At 35.4% G+C, this 18,652-nt stretch overlaps 1 pseudogene; it reads right to left on the bottom strand.

The window, feature by feature from the left end:
- Nucleotides 1-10,593: 10,593 nt before the first annotated feature.
- Nucleotides 10,594-10,715, bottom strand: LOC129901797 (5S ribosomal RNA; annotated as a pseudogene).
- Nucleotides 10,716-18,652: the final 7,937 nt, after the last annotated feature.

Raw genomic sequence — 18,652 nt, 5'->3', positions numbered from 1 at the left:
TGTCGTCAATTTATATAGAACGACATGAATAAAGTAAATACATAAATACAGTTCAATATCACAATCAACAGATAGAACAAATATCACAAGTATCAATGAAATGCAATGCATTATGATGATTCAATGATATGAGGGTACGGTGGGATCAAGGCTATCGCACAACCTGTTGTATACACCTGTAGAGCTGTACTACCAAGCAAGACCCATGGGGGTCTCGCAAACCATATACCTCATCAAAATCTCAATATATCAACTGCATCACCACCCAACTCGTAACCAAGGAGTCATGATACTAATATCTTATTTGCTTGCCACCTATCTCATGGTCAAGGATATAAAAGATGTCACATTTTCTTTCTCAAAAGGATTTCCAAAGTCCTCAACTTCCCAATGATCAATGATAGTATGAATGAGAATGAATGCAATCACAATATATAAGGCATAGAGGTAATATTCAACTCAATATGTTGTACAAGGTTCAAAGTTCTCTAAACTTAACCCAAGCGTGATATTCACCCTCACTAGACAGTAATGAAAAGGAAATACATCAAATTAAGTGTTTACCCCTTTCTCAATAATATCTCAATACTCAGGCATGCTCAAAACCCTCAACTCAATCCCTTAGGCGGGCATTACAAGTCAATTAACCTCTTCAACTCTATAGTCAATTAAGTCATAGATTACACAGTCCCAATAACAGATAAAATGTCATATAAGGCTTCCACACGATCTACACAGCACATATAAGCTCCCACACGGGCATCACAATATCAATTATCAATCTGAAGCTACACTACAAACCCATCCCAAAGTCTAGAATACAGAATTCGACTAATCACCCCAACTCAGCCCAAGAAGGTGTCACGACCTATGCCTAGGACCTAGACATTACACGGCAAATAAAGAATCCGAAAGTACCTCAAACAAGCCTCTTAGCATTCTTTTAGCCTTTCATAGGTAATGACAATAAATAAACAAGCGAAAATCATAATAGTAAATCTTTAACTTACATATGTCCAACAATACCTCCAACTTTTAGATTTTACGGGGCTAAGACAAGCCCCTAGCTTACCCTCAATCATAATAGAAAGAAATGCCATAGTAAGTGTCTAAAGATCTCAACATATCATAAGCTAGAAAGATAAATGAGTATTATTCCCAGAACATGGGAACTCACCAAAAGTAGCCTTCAAATGAAATCGCAACTAGGCACATGGAGGAGAACGAGGAGGAGCACCGGTCCTTACATGATGATATCATGTAGGCAAAAGAGTGTGCGTTAGTACTTTGAATGTACTAATTATTTAAGCATGCATTACAAAGTAAAATATTTAGGACATTTATAAGGAAAAGTACTTAAATCCTAGCCTTTTCTCCTTACCGGAGCATTTTATGTACTATGAGGAGTATATGAATCGCCAAAATAATATTTCTACACTACTAAGAACTAAAACTATATTTTGAGAATGAGTAAAAAAGTATATAGAGAGAAGAGTTGCTTGAGAAAGCTTAATGAAAAAAATAATGAAATAAAGTGGATTTATAGGTGTGAAGAAGGGACCTAATAATAATTAAAATAATTATAAAGAAAAATTTAAAAAATTAATAGAGGATTGTGATATCATGGGTCATCAAATAGAGGACTATTGATGTCATGGGTGATGCCAGAAAGATCTAGATCTTCCATGATTGGTGAGATGAATCTTTCTTTTTTACGAAATACCCTTTTTTAGAGTTACGTTTGAACAAGATAACTTTCTAATTAGGATTTGGTGTCTCATGTAAATTATAGATCTAGAAGTCTCGTTTCATGTCATTCAAGAATCAACTAAATGGGATCATCCTACAATGAGATATGATTTTTCTTCTACAAATAATCCATTTCGTCACAACACCAAATTTTGCAAATATTAATTTATTTGACCTACTTATCCTTCGAATCTTAAGCTATGGTCTTCACAAAAGTTGTAGATAATGATGTTGGGTTACTCAAAAATTTGAATCACCTAATTGAGACCATATTATGCAAAGTTATGCCCAAAATACAGAAGTAGTATCATTTTTATCGAGAATTGGAACACCATATACAACATTTTTAGGGTGTGTTACAGAAGGATAGTCAAACATACCTCAACTGTCGAAACTGCACTTGAACGCTCTACTGAACAATTAACCTTTGAATTCAATGTCCAAAATAATAACCCACTATCACGAATGAAAATACGCGTCATAAGGAGTCCAATGACACTCATATTGATAGGTTTCAGAACCGAGGGTAAAATAGTCTAAAAATTAATTAATTTCAAAAGGGTTCAAATCTAATATTTTATTGAAAAATCACAGTCTACTCATTGAGGGAAGTTTGTGGATAAAAACCTCATAAAAATAGGCCAAAAAATAAGATAGAAATTAATGAAATAGAATTGAAATTTAAGTATTAAATCCCCCAACAATACTCACTTAAAACTAGACTTATTCAAGGATTAAAGGAAGGAAATTCATAGATAAATGATGGAAAATTGAAAAAGAGACTTACCCACAAGACATTGCTCAAGAAATCTACCCAAAATTGCCTTCTCCAATCCAAATCGACAACAATGGTGGTTTTTCAAAAATTAGACTTTTTTCACAATTTTACCCTCTTCACGCACAAGTTGTGCATTGCGATCGCAATCCACTTACTCTCATAATTGTGAAACACTGGGAAAAGACACTTCGCAATCGCGATACAAAGAGAAGTAAACCTTCGCGATCGTATGGATAATCTTGGAGATCGCGTAGAGTAATTATTGGGCAGGTCACGAATGCAAACAATACTTCATGAACGTGAAGAACAAAGTCACCTTCACCAAAAACTAGATCACAACTGAATGCTAAGTCCAAAAATGCTCTCGATTGGACCCTCGAAAATTATTCGGAGTCCGAAAAAATAAATTAAATATGCTACTACACTGAAAGAGATATTTCAGACTAAATGATAACATCAGATTTTCAAAAAGAAGTTTTTTTAACCAAAATACCCTCCCATACTCCTTATTGGCCTAAAACTCAACTTTTTCTCTAAAAACTCGAAATGATGATTAAGGTCCCGGGGCTCTAAGTCAATGATCAACTAGACCAAACTCGACGTTTCGAATGCAATGGAACTGATAGAATTCTCATCCGACGCTCAAATATAAAAACGTTGACCAAAGTCACACCAACTCATTTAAAACTTCACTTTCCATCTTAAGACCTCAAATTCACATTTCAACAACAAATATGTTTCCAACGACTCTACTACACCAATTTTCACATTTCAGAGGTGATAGAACTATCGATTCTGAGATCCGTAGCTCCGATTGATATCAAAAACTATTTTTCCATAATTTAACTCTATAAAACTCAACAATTTGCCCATTTCACTAACTATTAAGGCTTTAACGCATTCAACCACACAAAATTAACAAATAATACTTGGGGGCACTACTAATAGGAGTAAAATAATAATTTCACATATATTTTCAAAAATGACCCTCAAGGTCATTACAGGTAGACCAATTTGTTCTAAGGATAAAAATCCTCAAAAAAGAAAAGAAGAAAATGGTTATAATATGAAAGAGATTGCTCAAGGAGAGCCTCGATACATAACAAATGATGAGATTACAGAAGAGGTCCAGATAACTAAAAATAATGAGAATGAAGAGACTTAATAAGTTATGTTTCAATAGAAAAAAAGGTAAAATCAAAATAATAGTATGATCAATAATATTTTTGTTTATAATGTTGCTATTAAAATAATGCAACAAGATGAGGATTTTGAATTAAAATATATCGATGAATGTAGACAGAGCAATGATTGGCCAAACTGGAAGGATGCAATTCAAGCAGAGTTGACTTCACTTGAAAAATATGAAGTTTCGAATCAATAATTCGAACTCCTGAAGGTGTCAAGCCAATAGGGTACAAATGGATTAGGCGAAATCCATCGGTGGCCCCCTAAAGTTGGCACCAACTTTAACTTAGACACCTAAACTAGGAGATATTCATTTTAGACACCTTATGTAAGGGTCGAATGTGTCATTTTGACACTTTTTACACAGTTGGCACCTCGCGTATTTTTCACCTATCTGAGGCGCGTAGAAGCTATATTTTCTTAATTTTTTTTATTTTTTATTTTTTTGTTGCTCTTCTTCTTCTTCTTCTTCAGTTTTTAGCATTCTCTATTTTTTTCGTAGTAAATTGACATGAAACCATCAGTCAAATGCACACATTCCAAATTTTTATCCAAACTTTTTATGGGTTCTCAAGAAATCAATATATCATGACCCCCCACCATCAATTGAAATTGTTACATTCCATCAAAAAATGAATAATTTTCATAATTGATTTAGTTTTCGACCAAGATCAAGAATTTTCCTCAAATCTTATAAATTCAAAGTTCTTGGCGACGACCCACAAAGATTTGATACATCAAAATTTAACCAACTTTATCTAAAAATTGAACACAAAAAATAATAATCTATGAACACCAAATTAAAACACAAGAAAAAATAGGCTTACCAGCAAATTTTTGTGCTGTAGTAATTCGATTGACATATAACCTATACACGATCATTTGGAGAAGATGACGGCGGGGTGGGGGAGGGGTTGGGGTTGGGGTGGGTGGTGTTGGAGAAGATGACGGCGAAGTGGGTGGGGGTTAATAGGTGTTAATTTTTATTTTTAAAAAAATTATTATTTGGATTTTTAAAATGCCACATGTCATCACATTATTGGTCATTTTTTCTATTCAAAAATCATCATTTGATAATTATTTTTGATATATATATATATATATATATATATATATATATATATATGTCACGTGTCTTTATTTAATTTTCTGGTTTTGACACGTCAGGCGAGTGCATTACACACACTTAATATATTCTGGTGATTGTCAAAAAAGTATCAAAATGACACATTCGACCCTTACATAAGGTGTCTAATATAAACTCCTGATTTAGGTGTCTAAGTGAAAGTTAGTGCCAACTTTAGGGGGTCACTGATGGGTTTCGCCAATGGATTTTTGTGCATAAACAAAATAAAAAAAGGTAAAAAGTTGTAAGATATAAAGCACGACTTGTAGCCCAAGAATTTTTGCAAAGGTCCGACATTGACTATATGAAAACATATTTTCTTGTGGTGGATGCAATTACCCTCAGGTATCTAATGAATTTGGTAGTTCATGAAAAACTTGAAATTCATCTAATGGACGTAGCCCAAGAATTTTCGCAAAGGTTCGACATTGACTATATGAAAACATATTTCCTTGTGGTGGATGCAATTACCCTCAGATATCTAATGACTTTGGTAGTTCATGAAAAACTTAAAATGCATCTAATGGACGTAGTCACCACCTATTTTTATGGCTCATTGGACCATAACTTTTTTATGAAAATTACCGAAGGATTCAAAGTGCACGAAGCATACATTATTTCTTGAGAAACTTGTTCAATAAAGCTTCAGAAATCCTTATACGGGTTGAAATAATAGGGCAAATGTGGTACAATTATCTTAGAAAATATTTTCTAAAAAAAGAATTTAAAAATGATCCAATTTTTTCTTGTGTCCTTATAAAAAGTTCTAGATATGAATTTGTCATAATAGTTATATATGTTAATGATTTAAATATTATTGAAACTCCTGACGATCTTTCAAAGATAGTAAAATGTCTGAAAAAGGAATTTGAAATGAAAGACTTCAGAAAGACAATATTCTATCTTAGTCTACAATTTAAACATTTTGCAAATGGGATATTTGTCCATTAATCAACATATACTAAAAATATTTTAAAGAGATAATGCACACCCATTGAGTACCCCAATGATTGTGAGATCTCTTGATATTAATAAAAATTCATTCCGACCTTATGAAAATGATGAAAAGCTTGTTGGTGCTGAAATACCATATTTTAGTGCAATTGGTGCATTAATGCATCTTCCAACAATTCTAGATGAAATATAACTTTTTCTGTAAGGTTGTTAGCAAGATTTAGTTTTTCTCCAACACGAAGACACTGGAATGTAATTAAGCATATATTCAGATACCTCCGAGAGACCATCGATATGTGATTGTTTTACTCAAATGAATGCATGTCACAATTGATTGATTATGTGGATACATGATATTTCTCTGATCTCCATAAAGTTTAATCTTAGATAGGATACTTATTTACACGTGGTGGTACAACTATATTATGGCGTTCAACAAATCAAACTATGGTTGTCACTTCTTTAAATCATGCAGAGATAATAGTCATTCATGAAGCAGGTCGAGAATACATTTGGTTAATATCAATAACTCAACACATTCAAGAAACATGTGACCTTTCTTTGAAAATAGACGTTTCAATAATATTGTATGAAGACAATATTGCATGTATAGCTCAACTAAAGGGAGGATACATTAAAGGAGATAGAACAAAATATATTTTACCAAAATTCTTTTTTACTCAATATCTTCAAAAGAAGGGTGAAATAAATATTCAACAAGTTTGTGCAAGTGATAATTTAGCAGATATATTTATTAAAGCATTACCAACTTCAACATTTGAGAAACTGAGATACAAAATTAGAATACGTCGTCTTCGAGCTATTAAGTGATGTTCTTATCAGGGGAAGCAAATACGCGTTGCACTCTTTTTTTCTTAACCAAGATTTTTGTCCCACGAGATTTTTCCTATTAAGGTTTTTAACGAGGCAATAAACAATGCATATTAGAAATAAATATATATACTCGTTCTTTCATTAGAACCTTTATTTTACATGCACGTCTAAGGGTAGTAATATAAAATAATAGATGTACATAGGATCCACCATTATATTAATGTGATCCACCACCATATTTTGTGTCACGACCCAACCCCATGGGCCGCGATTGGGGTCCGACCTGTACCCCGTATATGTATCTATCAGATATAAAAACTATACACATGAACTCCAGTGGGTGATAAAATATTCATACATGTGTAGCCTCTTTCATTTGTATCATGTCATGAAAGGGAAAGCTAGCCGACAAGGCTTTCATAGCATAATAACATTTACAACTCATCGTACAACTATAATCGCACAAACCTCAAACATTACCCACATACACATGTCTACAGACCTCTAAGAATAGTAATGGTAATATATGGTGGGACAAGGCCCCCACCGTACCCCTGCATAAACAAATAGATATATATCAAATGACCAGTATCAAAGGTTAGACTCCAGAACAGTGGATCACTTCTAATATCGCTGAATGGAAACCCTAAGCCGAAGGATCTCCAAAATAAACATCTATACATGCGGGTATGAAATGCAGCCCCCCGAGAAAAAGGGGGTCAGTACGATATATGTACTGAGTATACAAAGCATAAAATATCATAATTGAGATAACAGTTGAAATAGAGATGCAGGGGGCAAGTATAACATTTAGCCATCTACAGTACCTGCATTTTATAAAATAAAGGCATACATACTATCATCGCGTACTGTATCTGGCCCGTTTGGGGACTTGTGTAATAACTACATAATTTTATCATCATAAGAACATATATACAATTAGCATTGTGGAATGTACAGCCCGATCCATGTATATACAAAGTACACGACGAGGAATGACGGCCCAATCCATATATCCTATAATAATGTCGAGGAACGACGGCCCGATCCTTATAACGTATAACAATGCCGAGGTATGATGGCCTGATCCGTATATCATGTAACAATGCCGAGGTACGATGGCCCAATCCGTAAATACACAACATGTCGTGGAACGTACGGCCCAATCCTTACATAGAAAAATATGCCGAGGTACGTTCAGCCCGATCTATATATATCATAATGCATATACGTATACGTAAAACTCTGTAACATATAAAACATTCATTAGATATCACCATAAATCATGTTCAAGAGCCCCTAGGTATAGGAGCTTACACATCCCAATATTATTCAACCTTTGGTAGGCTCAAGGGTCGTAGTTTAACTACTTCAAGGCTCGTATCATTTAGAAGTGGGTACAAGTCATGAGTTACATCCAGAATCTATAAATGGATCTATCTCTAAATCCATGTTCTATAGTACCTATAGTCCAATCTTCCTAGAAGTAGGAAAAGACAAGCTTTACATGTACCACTTTCTATCACATGGAAGACTTGAAAAGTAATGACTCAACTTGTTACAGGAGTTCTACTCAGTAGGAAGTGAACAAGAGCCATAACTCACACTCAGAGTATTAAGAGTGGAATAAATCCCAATTTCCTATACATAATACTTACATCTAAGTCATGCCAAAAGAGAAGAAAAGGTAGCTTCACATACTCATCCCTTTCTAACGTATAGAAGGCTTGAGAAGTCCTAGTTCGATTACTGTAAGAATGTTTTCATCAAGGGGTACATAAGAACTGTGAATTACACTTGGCATTTACGAGTAGCTTTATCCTCAAGTTCATATCATTCACTATTTAACTTGAAGACATGCCAAAAGAAGGAAACGTTAGCTTTACATACACTACTTTTCAGCATATAGAAGACTTGAGGGATAAGAGCTTAACTACTTTAAGAGTCTTAACATTCAGAAGTGAGCAAAAATTATGAATCATGAATTATGTTCATATCTCATGAATAGAATTACCCCAGGCTTCATACACTTATTATTTGTCACTTAAATCTAAGACATGCCCAAAAGAAAAGAGAGATAGGCTTTACATACCTCTTACGGGTTACTCTTTATCCCGTTCACCTCGTTGTTCCTTGAACCTAGGTAACATGAAAGTAATGCAAGTATCAACAACCCTTAGCTTTTCAGCATCTTAGTTACATATGAGTATTCATAGAACTCAACCCCTCGCTCGCCTTCTCGACTAGTTCCTTAACTAGTTAAGGAGTTAACGGAAATCGGGCAGCACCTCCCTTATAATATGCCCTATCCAAATTTCTAATTATACTCCTAATAACTAAATCCAACCAACAACAACAACTTGTAGCACATGTATAAGCAATTCACACCAACATAATACAACACAAACTGCAAATGACTCGCTTAAAACCACGATACCAAAATAGGGTTTCTAGTTTCCATTTTGCAAAACCTTTAACTATATGAAACAGAGGGTCGGGTGGCTGCAACCAGAAGCTCCCACACCCCTTTTAGAATACTTTTAGGCCCTGCAACACAATACCACACACCTGCATCACCACACCACAAGCACAACACCTTGCTTCGACTATAATTTAACTATAGCGACTCCAATTTAGTTTGCTTCGAATGTTAAACATTTCTACGACATTTTTATACTTCCAGCAGCATATAAGGTGTGTAATACACCCTATAACAACACCATAAACCCCAATTTGAAGAAAAAGATCTCACCTTACCCAAAATTAGCCAAAGCTTGCCGAAACTCGCCTCGGAAGTTCCTTAATTGCGGCTTAAATATTGTGGTTGTTTGCTATCCATTTTTTTGCTGCTCAAAACCATAAATTTAAATTATTAACACCTTCATATAATTTCCAAACCCTTACCAAAATGTGGGAGAAGGGAACCAAACCATACTTAACAAACGGCTTCCCAAACTTGCTGAAAATTAACTTCGGAAACTCCTTAATATGCTGAAAGTTGTGGACTGTTCGTGTCCCTTCTTTTCTGCCCCAAATAGTAATTTTACACTATTAAACCCCATCATGTAGCCATGGTATACCTTAAATAATTAATTCACGGAACAAAATCGGGCCTTACCTTAAATTAGAGCAACCCGTGGCTGCCTCTTTCTTTCTCTCACACTTTTCTCTCAATTCTCTCAAGTTAGAAGTGCTAAAAATGATATATACTCCATCATATAACATATATATACACCTCCTTAGGAGGTGACATATGGCATCCCCCTAAGGCGCCACCTTAATCATGCCTCCAATCCTTGGCTGCCACGTGGCAGCTTGGGGTCCACCCAAGCTGCTGCGTCACCTACTTGACCCTAAGTAGGTGCACCACCTACTTGTCCAAGTAGGTGCATCACCTACTTGCTTCGAGTAGGCGCATCGCCTCCCTATTTCTCTTCTGTTGGTTCATAATCTCATCTCACTCTAAGAGCCTATGTATTCCTTGCTACTTAAGCTCGACGTGTACTCAAGTAGCTTAGTATGCAAAATGTCCCAAGTAATAGCTTTCACAAGTAAGTCGAGTCCTACGACTCACTACTTAACCTCCAACTTCTTCCGGATTCTTGTAACTCTATTTCCAATCTTCTCTCTTATAGAGTATCTCCTTCTCCTTTCCTTAGGATTATTTGATAGCATTATAGATTATCCGACTCACATGATGACTTATAATAAACTTAAGAGCCTTCCCAGAAACTTAAGAAGCTTAAGAAGCATTCCAAGGTACCAAAGTATGAGGTGTAACATCCTTCCCCCTTTAGAACATTCGTCCTCGAATGTAAACCAAAACCTTCCTCCAAACCTTATACCGATTATATAGAGAGGACCTCTATCCCGTTGCCATAACATATACTTTCATCGAGTAATCAATATCAGAGTTCCAAAGGTTAGGATTACCTATAGATGTAGGAAATAGGTACGGATACTTGTGTTTCATTTTCTCTTTCACTTTCCAGGGGGTCACCCATCCTAGTACTACTCTCGCCCAAGCACGCTTAACTTCGGAGTTCTGGTGGGATCCGGTGCGTTAGTGATGGTATGATCACATCCATCCCTTATGGGATCTCATTTGAAGTTTAAGCATTCCCATTTACATATGATAGCATCGGTTGATTTTCTCTTATGCTTGTACTTCTCTTGTCCACTTCCCCCCTTTAGGGTGTATCCATGTCATTGTCTATTTATTTCTAACTTTCCAAATGCATATGAGTCCTTTCCAACCTATTTGGTATACTGCGCTATTTCCATATCTTCCTTTACATCACATATACTTTAGGTTACCCCTGTACGAAACCTTAATACAATCATGAGGTGCTTAGAATCCTCAATATACAGTACCACTCCAGTCTTGAACATTGGTACTCGAGTAACATATACACAATACTTCTTTATGCCCCATGAGCTTTCATCCTTATCGTGCGCCCGATGCTCACTTTCTTAATAGCATATCGAGCTTGCCTCAATAATAGGTCTACCTTAACACCATATTGTAGTACTATCCCTTTAAATCTATGACTGTACATTCTCCTTTAATTTCGTCCTTGTATTCAGTTATTTACGTCTATCTTAGGTGCCTCTATTAGAACTTTCTTATTATTCCTCCATCTCACATCCATTTTTTTGGTTGTGCGCAGGGAATTCCATATTAGTTTTTATTTCCTTGCACTAGCTATCCTTTTCGTCGTCATATAACCTTTATTCGAAACTTTCCTTACAGAACTTCATAAGACTTCCTTATTTGTTCCATAGCTCATTTTTCAGTTCCACACCTATCTTTATATTCCAATCATATGGACCACGCTATACCTTTTAGTTATTTCCTTACTAAGCTTTCCTTATTCTTATAGCGATCTTCGTTATATTCACATGGTATCCTGTGTGCATCCAATCCCTTAGTATAACACTGCTTATCCTTCTTCACGATTCTTACTATGGGTTACTTACCCTTCTTAGTTAGTCTTATCCTTAATGTCTCACAAGCTGTCTTCTTAACACTTCATATTCATCACAATTCTTTTTCCCTAGTACTCTTGTCTTACCCATACTATTACTTTTTTCAACTATAGCTCGTCATAGTTTATCCCTGTGTATCCATTCAGTCGGTGCCTTAATATCATTCTATTTAGATCTATCAGTCTTCTCTAAACCATCTTCTTTGGATTATAAGTCTTTTCCAACTTCGTTTTACCATACCAGTATCGACCTTCTAGTTTCTATTGCCATCAATTCAGCAATTAACTCATTTCTCGAGGTTAGCCACACTCGTAGTTTAATCAAATCTCATCATTGTTGTGGGCACAACCTTTTAAGACACACCACAACTCTATATCTCATTCTCTTCTTATTTCTAGGAAAATTTGGGTAGAGTTTCCTTTGTATTTCTCCCTATCTCAACACCTGCACGCAGGAAATGCCAACAGTGCCTCACAGGGCACACATATATATATTCAGATCATATCATATCGCAGCCACACAGGCCACCCAATATCAACAGTATGAAAATGGACTTACCTCATATGTCCACTCGAACTGCACCTGTTAACTTTCCTGGCTACTTTTCCTTTCAACTTTGTATGTCAATCATATTTTGACATCTTACCTGACATAGGTCCTTCATGCCTTTGCTTACCTGCGTGCCTTGTAACTCCCAACATCGTCAATCACTTTTTCTATCAATGTTGTCCTTCTGTTGAAATCTCAGGTTAGTATGAGCAATTTTATTCCCTATGACTCTTCTCTATCGCACGATCTTAGATCTGAAAGAAAGTAACATCCTAAATGTACTGTAGCCTCCTGTCTATAGATGTGGTGCACAACACACCGATAGACAAGACTCTACTAGACACAGTCTGTAGACATTCTAAGAACGAACTGCTCTAATACCACTTCTGTCACAACCCAACCCCGTGGGCAGCAACTTGGGTCCGACCTGGAACCCCGTATATGTATCTATCAAAAATAAGAAATATACACATGAACGCCAATGGATGATAAAATATTCATATACGTGTAGCCTCTTTCATTTGTATCATGTCCTGAAAGAGAAAGCCAGCCGATAAGGCTGCCATAGCATAATAACATTTACAATTCATCGTACAACTATAATCGCACAAAACTCACACATTACCTACATACACATGTCTACAGACCTCTAAGAATAGTAATGGTAACATATGGTGGGACAGGGCCCCTGCCGTACCCCTGCATAAACAAATAGATATATATCAAATGACCAGTATCAAAGGTTAGGCTCTGGAATAATGGAGCACTTCCAACATCACTGAGTGGAAACCCTAAGCCGGCGGATCTCCAAAATGAACATCTGTACCTACGGGCATGAAATGCAACCCCCCGAGGAAAAGGGGGTCAGTACGATATATGTACTAAGTATATAAAGCATAAAATATCATAACTGAGACAACATCTGAAATAGGAATGCAGGGGGCAAGTATAACATTTAGCCATCTACCATACCTGCATTTTATAAAATAAAGGAATACATGCAATCATCGCATACTATATCTGGCTCGTTTGGGGACTTATGTAATAAATACATCATTTTGTCATCATAAGAACGTATATACCATTAGCATTGTGGAATGTATATCCCGATCCATGTATATACAAAGTACACATTGAGGAACGACGGCCCAATCCATATATCCTATAATAATGTCGAGGAACGATGGCCCGATCCTTATAACGTATAACAATGCCGAGGTACGATGGCCTGATCCATATATCATGTAACAATGCCGAGGTACGATGGCCCAATCCGTAAATACACAACATGTCGTGGAACGTACAGCCCAATCCTTACATAGAAAAATATGCCGAGGTACGTTCGGCCCGATCTATATATATCATAATGCATATACGTACACGTAAAACTCTGTAACATATAAAACATTCCTTAGATATCACCATAAATCATGTTCAAGAGCCCCTAGGTATAGGAGCTTACACATCCCAATATTATTCAACCTTTGGTAGGCTCAAGGGTCGTAGTTTAACTATTTCAAGGCCCGTATCATTTAGAAGTAGGTACAAGTCATGAGTTACATCCAGAATCTATAAATGGATCTATCTCTAAATCCATGTTCTATAGTACCTATAGTCCAGTCTTCCTAGAAGTAGGAAAAGACAAGCTTTACATGTACCACTTTCTATCACATGGAAGACTTGAAAAGTAATGACTCAACTTGTTACAGGAGTTCTACTCAGTAGGAAGTGAACAAGAGCCATAACTCACACTCAGAGTCTTAAGAGTGGAATAACTCCCAATTTCCTATACATAATACTTACATCTAAGTCATGCCAAAAGAGAAGAAAGGGTAGCTTCACATACTCATCCCTTTCTAACGTATGGAAGGCTTGAGAAGTCCTAGTTCGATTACTGTAAGAATGTTTTCATCAAGGGGTACATAAGAACTGTGAATTACACTTGGCATTTACGAGTAGCTTTATCCTCAAGTTCATATCATTCACTATTTAACTTGAAGACATGCCAAAAGAAGGAAACGTTAGCTTTACATACACTACTTTTCAGCATATAGAAGACTTGAGGGATGAGAGCTTAACTACTTTAAGAGTCTTAACATTCAGAAGTGAGCAAAAATTATGAATCATGAATTATGTTCATATCTCATGAATAGAATTACCCCAGGCTTCATACACTTATTATTTGTCACTTAAATCTAAGACATGCCCAAAAGAAAAGAGAGATAGGCTTTACATACCTCTTACGGGTTACTCTTTATCCTGTTCACCTCGTCGTTCCTTGAACCTAGGTAACATGAAAGTAATGCAAGTATCAACAACCCTTAGCTTTTCAGCATCTTAGTTACATATGAGTATTCATAGAACTCAACCCCTCGCTCGCCTTCTCGACTAGTTCCTTAACTAGTTAAGGAGTTAACGAAAATCGGGCAGCACCTCCCCTATAATATGCCCTATCCAAATTTCTAATTATACTCCTAATAACTAAATCCAACCAACAACAACAACTTGCAGCACATGTATAAGGAATTCACACCAACATAATACAACACAAACTGCAAATGACTCGCTTAAAACCACGATACCAAAATAGGGTTTTTAGTTTCCATGTTGCAAAACCTTTAACTATATGAAACGGAGGGTCGGGTGGCTGCAACCAGAAGCTCCCACACCCCTTTTAGAATACTTTTAGGCCCTGCAACACAATACCACACACCTGCAGCACCACACCACAAGCACAACACCTTGCTTCGACTATAATTTAACTATAGCGACTCCAATTTAGTTTGCTTCGAATGTTAAACATTTCTACGACATTTTTATACTTCCAGCAGCATATAAGGTGTGTAATACACCCTATAACAAAACTCGCCTCGGAAGTTCCTTAATTGCGGCTGAAATATCGTGGCTGTTTGCTATCCATTTTGTGCTGCTCCAAACCATAAATTTATATTATTAACACCTTAATATTATGTCCAAACCCTTACCAAACCGTGGGAGAAGGGAACCAAGCCATACCTTAACAAACGGCTTCCCAAAATTGCTGAAAATTAACTTCGGAAACTCCTTAATATGCTGAAAGTTGTGGACTGTTCGTGTCCTTTCTTTGCTGTCCCAAATAGTAATTTTACGCTATTAAACCCCTTCATGTAGCCATGGGATACCTTAAATAATTAATTCACGAAATGAAATTGGGGCTTACCTTGAATTGGAGCAACCCGGTGGCTGCCTCTTTCTTGCTCTCACATTTTTCTCTCAATTCTCTCTAGTTAGAAGTGCTGAAAATGAGATATACTCCAGCATATAACACATATATACACCTCCTTAGGAGGTGACACGTGACAACCCCCTAGGGAGTCACCTCAATCATGCCTCCAATCCTTGGCTGCCACATGGCAGCTTGGGGTCCACCCAAGCTGCTGCATCACCTACTTGACCCTAAGTAGGTGCATCACCTACTTGTCCAAGTAGGTGCATCACCTACTTGCTTCGAGTAGGCGCGTCGTCTCCTTATTTCTCTTCCGTGGGTTCATAATCTCGTCTTACTCCAAGAGCCTATGTATTCCTTGCTACTTAAGCTCGACGTGTATTCAAGTAGCTTAGTATGCAAAATGTCCCAAGTAATAGCTTTTACAAGTAAGTCGAGTCCTACGACTCACTACTTAACCTCCAACTTCTTCCGGATTCTTGTAACCCTATTTCCAATTTTCTCTCTTATGGAGTATCTCCTTCTCCTTTCCTTAGGATTATTTGATAGCGTTATAGATTATCCGACTCACATGAGGACTTCTAAGAAACTTAAGAGCCTTCCCAGAAACTTAAGAAGCTTAAGAAGCGTTTCAAGGTACCAAAGTACGGGGTGTAACATTTTGTTTTCACTATTATATGTTTCCTCTATAATTTATTTCTTTTTAGGCCTATAAATGGCCATTATTATAAGTAAAGAGTGATATAGAAAAAATAAGAAACAACGAATTACCCACTTGCTTTTTTTTCCCTAGTCTTAATTTAATTTATCATTTTATTTATAACAAAAAGTTGATATTTCCATTCGCCTCATAGATTTAAGCGTTGGAACTCTTTTTTCTTTAGTGCTAAGTGGCTTTTGTGTTTTGTGCTTTCGTTCCCATTTTACTCTTAAAACTTTAATTAGTTAGTTCCCACCTTCGTGTCTCCATCAACTTTGTCTCTTACTTTTAATTTCATTTCAGTCCATAAATGAGAGTTATTTGCCTGCATCCTTATGAATAGGGGTGTTCATGGTTCGGTTTGGATCGGTTATTGATTAAAACCATAACCAAACCAATTTAATCGGTTATTAAATATCTAAAACCATAACCAAACCAATTAAAATAATAACCACGGGTTTGGTTATTGTCGGTTTGGTTCGGTTTAATTCGGTTATTCGGTTTATGACTAGCCGAGATAATTCAAATATTCTCTCTCTACATTCTTCAAATTCTTATGAAGCTCTTTTTTTCTCACGACCCACAGAGGTTCAAAACAGAAAAGGAAACAACTTAAACATTCGGAAAAAAAAAAAGAAAACAATTTAAAATCAATTTAAAATTTGAAAAACTCTTTACAAACCTCTCAAAATTTGACAACCTTATACTTGAGATTGAGGAGTTGAGGTTGCTCTTGAGCCTTCACTGTTAGTCTATGACTATGAGTTTGTGACTTTGTGAGAAACCAACGTGAAAGGAACAAAAATGTAAAAGGAAAACACATACTAGGGTTTTAAAGTTTTAACTTTTACTTTATGTTGCTGCTCAAGTGCTTATTAGAAATTTAGGATTTAGAATTTAGGATTTTAAATTGGGCTTGAGAGTTGGGCTAATGGGCTTGGATTGTTGGACTTGGACCGCTGTTTAGTGTTTATTAGAATTTATAATTGGGCTTGAGAGTTGGGTTTGAATTGTTGGGCCTTAAAAGTAAGTATATTAATATTAAATTAATAATTAAAAGGTATAAAATATCTTTAATTATTTATGAAAAACTAATATTATACATATAAATAATTATAAATTTTAAGTATATAATTATCGGTTTGGTTCGGTTATTTATTCGGTTATTTTTTTCTATAATCATAACCAAACCAGATATTATCGGTTATTCAAATTTAAAACCAAACCAAACCAAACCAAACTGAATATCGGTTTTTTTATTCGATTTGATTAAATTTTCGATTTGGTTTTGGTTTTAACCAAAACTTTGAACAACCCTACTTATGAATATAAAGTTAACGATAGTGCTTAATCTATTTAAAGGTAGGAAACTAGTGACAACCCTAATTACATGACAGTCCTTGTCCCCTCCATCAAATCTCATTTTATTACCATATTGAATAATCACAACAATTTACCCCATTTACGATATTAATCTCATATACTATTATTGTTTTAGTCATAATTAGCTACATATAAATAATCAAACACCAGTCTCTTGAATTGGTATGTTTTGGATGGTACTAAAAAGGCACCTTTTAGATTACATTTTTCCATTTCATTTTTTATAAATTTAAAGTTCCTGCCTCAGATTTTATATATCAAATAACATTGAAATCTGAACTCTTTCTTCCCCTCTAAACTGTTCTCTGGATTTGTTTTCAAAACAAAATAGGGTAGAGGTATGTGATTTGTTCTGCCACTTGAGTTTGACGAAGTTCTGTAAATTAAAGTGTCGCTTTTACAAAATAGTTATTCCATTCTATCCTGGGTGGAATTAATCTGTTTATGTTAGGAATAATGAAAAGATTAAATTTCATTAAAACACACAAAAAAAATATTGTAAGCTTGAAATAATTTTTTTTGTTTGTTTACATTATTTAATTTATTAAACTAGTATATTTTTCCTTTCCTGATTTTATATTTATAAACACAGTATAAACAACTTCACATGAAATAAGAGGACTCATGTGTCCAAATTTTAAAGAAAGAAGGTTCAAATTTACTCATCGAACTTTTTAAAATTATCTTCAAAACAACCTCCGTTAAGAGTGAAGGACAAAAACAATTTCTCCTAACGGCCCAAAATATTAGACTAAAAGTCTAATGAAGAGTTAAATAACCCAATTTCGAATAGTACTTGAGCAAATTTGATCATTTTTTCTTGAAAACTATGTTGTGTATTAAAAGAGGTGGCCACTAAGAAAGAATTTCAATACTTGGTCCAGTAATAGGATAATCTTAATGTTGTCTTGGATAATATGATAAGCTCTACATTTATGATCTAACGTTTAGATTTTGGTACCACGTAATTAAAAATCTCATGAGCCCACTTCCATAACCAAATTTGAACTAGATTTTGACCATTAAATTTTCTTTTATCACCAAACAAGGTACCAAACTCATCTTCATAGAGTTATGACAACCCATTTAATGTATCCCTACACAACCTACAATATGGTACCATATGTCAACTTGCTCGTTTAACAAATTATAGGGGATGCTACACTTTTAGAACACATGTTTTTCCAAAGCACGTTT

This window comes from Solanum dulcamara, chromosome 8 (assembly GCF_947179165.1).
Source record: "Solanum dulcamara chromosome 8, daSolDulc1.2, whole genome shotgun sequence".
In the NCBI taxonomy this organism is placed as follows: domain Eukaryota; kingdom Viridiplantae; phylum Streptophyta; class Magnoliopsida; order Solanales; family Solanaceae; genus Solanum; species Solanum dulcamara.
Note: the sequence above shows the minus strand (reverse complement) of the source record. Positions and strands in the feature narration are given on the sequence as shown.